This window comes from Triticum aestivum, chromosome 4D (genome assembly GCF_018294505.1).
Source record: "Triticum aestivum cultivar Chinese Spring chromosome 4D, IWGSC CS RefSeq v2.1, whole genome shotgun sequence".
NCBI lineage: Eukaryota > Viridiplantae > Streptophyta > Magnoliopsida > Poales > Poaceae > Triticum > Triticum aestivum.
The window spans coordinates 374167598-374174023 of NC_057805.1; positions in this window are offsets into that span (position 1 = coordinate 374167598).

The window sequence follows — 6426 nt, forward strand, 5'->3', positions numbered from 1 at the left end:
CACATGCTCAATTGTCGGGCCTTCTTCCCTGCATTCTCACATGCATGCATATTGTCATACCGATCCGTCTCTCCCATGTCGTTGATCTTATGACTTATGTCTTCTTTCTTTTATCTCGATCATGCGCGCGCGCACACACACACATCCCACGTATACATGTATACCTCTCACACATGCACGTTCAAGGTCTCTATGTCTCCATACGTAGTTAATTACCCTCAATCCTAACGCCACATCGAATCGTTCTCCTCTTTTGTGCACATAACTTCCGCCTGGATGGGTAAAACACACACTCACACTTAACAATCTCCTTCTAGCTACCCCCCCGCCTCTCACTCTTCCCCTATATCCCCGAAACCAATAAGACCATCCCTTTGTTTAATTCCCGCCTACATGCACCATCGATATATAGTAGTCTTCCTCGGTGTCTCTCGAACAAACACGTTCTCTCGATGTCGACTCCTCTCACGCGCACACACCTTCTCTTCCCTCTCTACGGGCATTTTCTCTATCGCACCCCATCGTTGGTGGCCTCTGCCATACACATCACCTCTCTATGATGAAGCCATGCACACTTAAATTACATCCGCCACAGAGGACCCCGCGACACACACACACACACGCACACACACACACACGCACGCACGCACCCCCCCACACACACTAAGACTCCATCTCTCTCTCTCACACACACACACACACACACACACACACACACACGCACGCGCGCACGCACGCACACCCCCCCACACACACTAAGACTCCATCTCTCTCTCTCTCACACACACACACAAACTAAGACTCCATCTCTCTCTTTCTCTCCTCTCTCTCTCTCACCCACACACACACCCCACACACACACTAAGACTCCATCTCACACACACATGCTCTAGGCGGAGCATTTGTTCCTACCACCCTTCATCCAACCTTACCCGTATGATAAACAATCACCTTTATTTACTTGCATAACATGGACAAATTCCACTTTACTTTAGTAGTCAGCAAACTTATCATCTGTACCCTTATAAAAAAATGAGTTGGCGGTGATGGTGTGCCTGCCATCTTGTAATACAGACCGTATGATCTATATCTGAGGATAGAAAGCAAACTATGATGATTTTACAAAAGATACCCGCACCTCTCTCCACATCATTATCTCCCGCAACCTCATTGCTCAGCAATTAAAAAAGGAATAAGTCTCTGGAACAATCTAGCATGCATGGTGGCCGCTGCCGCCTGCCGGCGCCGTCCATCCCCATGCCTCCGCCCATTCCGACCACCAGTCACCACCACGCTCCACTCCTCCTCGCCTTATCTCTCATCTTTCATTTTTTCGATGACATTCTCGAGATACCAGTTTTCCGATAAAATTCTCGAGATATCATTAGTTTTTACACATGGGATTACTCCTGCATGGGTCAATCACAACAGGTGTTCTGTAAAAAAATGCATATTGATGTTCCGTGCAATGCACGAGAATCTTGCTTGTAATTATATAACGCAAATCACGAGCAGGAAGTGACATTTTTTTGACACAACCACGTTAACATGGCCACGTAAATCACTAGCTAAAGTAAATACCATTATACTTATATCCCGATGCAAAAGGTTGAGTACATGTCCGAAGAGTAGAGTCGCACACACGCACTCTGTCTCTCAGAATCTCTCACACACACACACCAGTTACGTGACGCCCACTTAAGCAGACACGTATGTTACAATTTGTGCACCCGCGGGTACACGTGATGCTGCGCATTTATTTAAGCCGGAAGGCGAACCCAAACAGTAGCTGCATTCATTCCCCTCCCGCCGCCTCTTCTCTGGTCGCCGTCGCCCGGTAGCCATGGGCCGGCCGAAGGTAACAACATACGCCATACTCCCGCCGGAGCGGCGCTTTAATATGGAAATTTTAGTGGTCATGCATGCATCTTTTTGTGCTAGCACTCCTATATAAGGGTTGACCGGTCGCTTCCCGCGGACGTGCGCGGGCGGTGGAAGAGGAAGGAGAAGGGAAGCGGGCTGTGGAGTAACGTTTTTTACCACAATTTCTTAGGAAACTGAGTGCAATAATTGAGTAGTTTTGCAAACTACCAGTACTACACCTGAAACGGTTCAAAACCTATACTCCCTTGCCAGCGCGCGCTTCCCGCGTGAAACGGTCAGCGTCGCCCTGGAGCGTCAGTGCCGCATTAATGCCCGGCCAGAGCGGAGGCGACCTCTCACTGGCGCCGGCTTTGAAGTGGCGCGACGGCCGAGAGAGCGCCGCTTCCCGGTGCACGCGACTGCTCCGCGTCGAGACTGGCCATAGGCCCTGTTTGGATCCATGGGTTAGAGTTAGTTTGAGCTAGTTGGGGCTCAAATAGCCCTAAAGTATCCAAGCATGAGGGTTTAAATTGGAGCAAGTTGCACCGAACCCACCAAAAAAACTATCCCACCCAAGAGGTGCTAACTGGAGATAGTTCTCATTGGGACCACTGAAAAATCACTTTTCTCTCTCCATGAAGTGCATTTATTGTCAATCTAACCCTGTCACCCAAACACCTCTTTGGCTACAGTTAGTTCAGGGTTAGTCATGAGTTAGTCTAACCTCTAGCTAAGTTAGAGTATCAAACAGGAGCAGTATAGGACATGCAAGTTGCTCAAAGCATACAGGCAAATTCGTACGTGAAAGGATTTTTTTCTTTTTGAAAACGGAACGTGAAAGGAATTTTTTTTAGAATGCTCTTGGCATGTCGCTAACATGTGATAGTTAACCGACCTCAATAGACGGCAGAAACGCCAGCCCGCCGCACTTTGATAGAGACGAGGAGGGAGAAGCGATACAGGCTGCTGGATTACTAGAGATAGGTGTCGCACGGAAGCCAAGAAATATGGTGATAGCGTGGGTTAGCCATGTACTAGTATGATGTAACTACACTGGGCTGCCGTGTTTCGTACTCTTCCAGTCCACTGTGGAGATGATTGGTTAATTTTATATCGCTGAATAATATTAAATATTATGAGTGCAGACGCTCCACCACGAGGTTCCTTGCTCCTTCTCGGTCGTCCGGAATCTATGTTCTTCCACTCTATTTTTTTACGTGAGCTTTGTTCATCCTTTTGCCAACACGCGAGACATCTAGCATCAAGGTGCACGTGTTATGCAAGGATCGTTCCATCTATATGAAGAACACGTGGGACTGGAACTACGAGACGGACATGTACCCAGGAGTGGACGTACGAACCTGAGTAATGTAGCGCAGTAAGTGAAGTAGAAAGGCACAAATGGTATGAACATGCGTGGCATATAGGGTGTGTTTGGTTGCGTTCTCGTCTCAGCATAGTTGTTCCCTCTTCATGCATGCTCAACTCAACACCCCTCTTCATGCATGCTCTCTTCATGCATGCTTCTAGTGTATTTGTGCTAAACTAGTGTGGACTCATGCACCCTCCATACACTCTACCAAACACCCAAAAGTAGGTCGAGAAGGGAACTCTTGGGCGGCATTTGTCTCTTACTACGTACTACCACTAAATGTTGTACGTGCAATGCACGGTGATGTTATGGAGTACGTGCCTAAGTACTCTACTACTACTATATTAGTTGGAGGCACATATTAACTTTTATATTTGTTTACGTGTATGCCCCGAGACCTTCCAACTAGACGTGTCTTTCTCTCCAGGTCGCACTTTGTATCGTTCATACCACTAAGTACTACTACGTGTGGTCTCCGACCCAGAAGTGGAAGAAGTGGAGACGCTCTACCACGCTGTTTTTTTACGCTGGGCTCTACCACGCTGTTCATGTCCCACTCCTTTCGCTGACGTGTGGGACATCCAGCACGTGCCGTGTTTGGCACCCTTCGTCGTAAGAGTTGAAACGCTAGCATTCATCAGAAATAAAAAATAATTATAAATCGGCAGTGATACTATTTTTTTGCGAACCAATCAGCAGTGATACTATACCACGCGGTTTCCTTGCTCCTCGATATCGGAAAGAATACTTCCGTTCGCCAACATGTGGGACGTCGACCATCCTGGTCCACTTGCCATGCACGCAGAACTCCAAGGGAGAGTCACCCAGGTCGTCGCGCCGCAGTAACAATGACTAATGAGCCGTCAAATCACAGGCCCACTTCCCACTTTGAAGTTGCTCGGACGAAGGAACCATCATGACTTCGTTGAATTCCGCTTCTTGAAGAAAACTACTGTACCAGCAGTACTGCTAGCTACAGTAGTTACTCCAACAGAGGCCTCCTTTCGTTCATAGGATAGGAATATGAAAATCATAGGAAGTGAGATGACATGCATCTCAATTCCTATAGAGAAAGAGATGCCATTTGATGCTTAGGATAGGAATTTTTCCATTTAGTCTAGGCTAATGTACTGGTAATTTGCTCTAAAAACTACAGTAGTAACTAGTAGTATTGGTACATGCTCGTACTCAGACACAGACACACACACTAACTACTAGTACTACTACTTCTCACATGCTGGCCAGACGCCGTCGTTCTCCTTCCCGGCTTTGTCGGCGACACCCCACCGTGCTTGGATCTCCGCCGACCTCTCCGCAGCAGCGCGTGCGTCCTTTTCTTTCTTGCGGCGGCGGGCCTCTCTTTTCTTGAGTGCTTTCTGACTTTTCCGCTCCCTCTGTGCGGCTTTGGCCGCCTCTTGCTCTACCGCCCATTCGGCCTTGGCATCTTCAAATTCCTCCCACATAGTTGTGAGGTCGCGAGCGGCGATGAACTCGGCACGGCGGGATGCCATCGCTTCCCTACCATTTTGTGTGCGGTCGTGGGCGGCGAGGAACTCGGCGCGGCGGGATGCCATCGCTGCCTTACCGGTTAGTGTGCGGCGCGGTGGCATGAACGACGCTTGGTGAGAGCTCTGGGGTGGAGTGGCCGGACAACCGTATAGTGCATTGGTTTGTCAAGAGCTCAAGGACAGAAGACGAAGCAAATTTGGATTCCCCTTCAATCCTGGTCATTTATTACCGAGTAAAATGCATTGGCGGTCATCGAACTTGTCTTGATAGCTCACTTTGATCATTGTATACGAGATATGGTGATTATACGGTCACTGGCTCAGCGTATAGCTCCGTATTTGTCTGGTTGACCAGTCAAACAGTCCGCATGCGCCTCATCAGCTCGTGTTCTTTATCTATCTACGCGGGCCTACCTGTCAATGGAGAAAGAAATACTGTAAAAACCAAAATTATGCGTATGTGGGGAATCAAACCACGGACTCGTCGCTGCAACGCACCCTCGTCAGCCAAATGAAAATGAAATACTTCGCGTCAGACACTCACGCTCACGCTGTCAAAGCATGCTAATGCATGCACGTCGCCCTCTAAATCAAAGTCCTGCTCATGGCGCAACGCAAACGGCGAGCCCATCACCTGCGCGCCCCGGCGGTGCCTGACATTACTGTTTAGACGTTTGATGGAGGCCTACGCGAACGCCGAGCATGTATTCACCTGGCTCAACACCAACGGTCATACTCGGACCGCCTTGCTCATGTATATCGTCCATCACAACGACAATCTATAAAACAGCCTAAGCTAGAGAGGGTACTATGGTAGTATGGTACGGAGTATGTACTATCGTGAGCGACCGATCTTAGTGCCACTGCACACCGAAACCCCTTCCATCGCTAGCGCGCGCTTCCCGCCTGAAACGGTCACCGTCTCTCCAGAATGTCAATGCCGCATTCACCGGACTTAACTGCAGGTGCAATTGGTGTGTCACTGACATGCGGGCCAGATGCCCGTTGGGCCCACATGTCAGTAACCCAAACGCATCTGCAGTTAAGTCACTGAAGCAGCGTCCGCATTCACGCCCGACGAACCTACTCCGGCGCCAGTTGTCCATCCGTCTGCCGCGGCTCATTGCCATTCGCCCGCTATATTAACTTGAGCCCCAGCTCCCAGCCATAGCCAAAGACCCACACTTATTCTCCTCCGGTCCCTTCCTTCTGTCGGCACCACTTCAACCATGGCCTCCTGGCGCTCCGAAGCTCTCTTGGACGTACTGTCGCAGGAGCAGACGAGGGACATCGGCGGCTCCGCTCCGGGCGCGCTCCAAAGCTCTCTTCGACGTACTGTCGCAGGAGCAAACGAAGGAGATCGCCGGCACCCCCCGGCCGCCCTCCGCCGCCACGACCACGAAGCCGGCGCGCGTGCGCGGGCGCAGCCGGCAGCGAGGAAGAGTAGTACACGGTAGGTCGCCGCCGCTCTGGAGGAGGAGGTTATCGAGGCGGATGAGGAGGAGGCAAAGGCAATGGCCGGCTTTCTCGGGTTCATGGCCGGACATGGTGGTCGGGCGCCGGCGATCGTTTAGATTAGGTTTACAGTAGGTTTTAGTATGGTTTGTGCGAAATATGTAATGAATTTCGTCCAGTTTGTAGGAAAAGTTTTCGAAATGTAATGAATTTCATCCGGTTAATTTG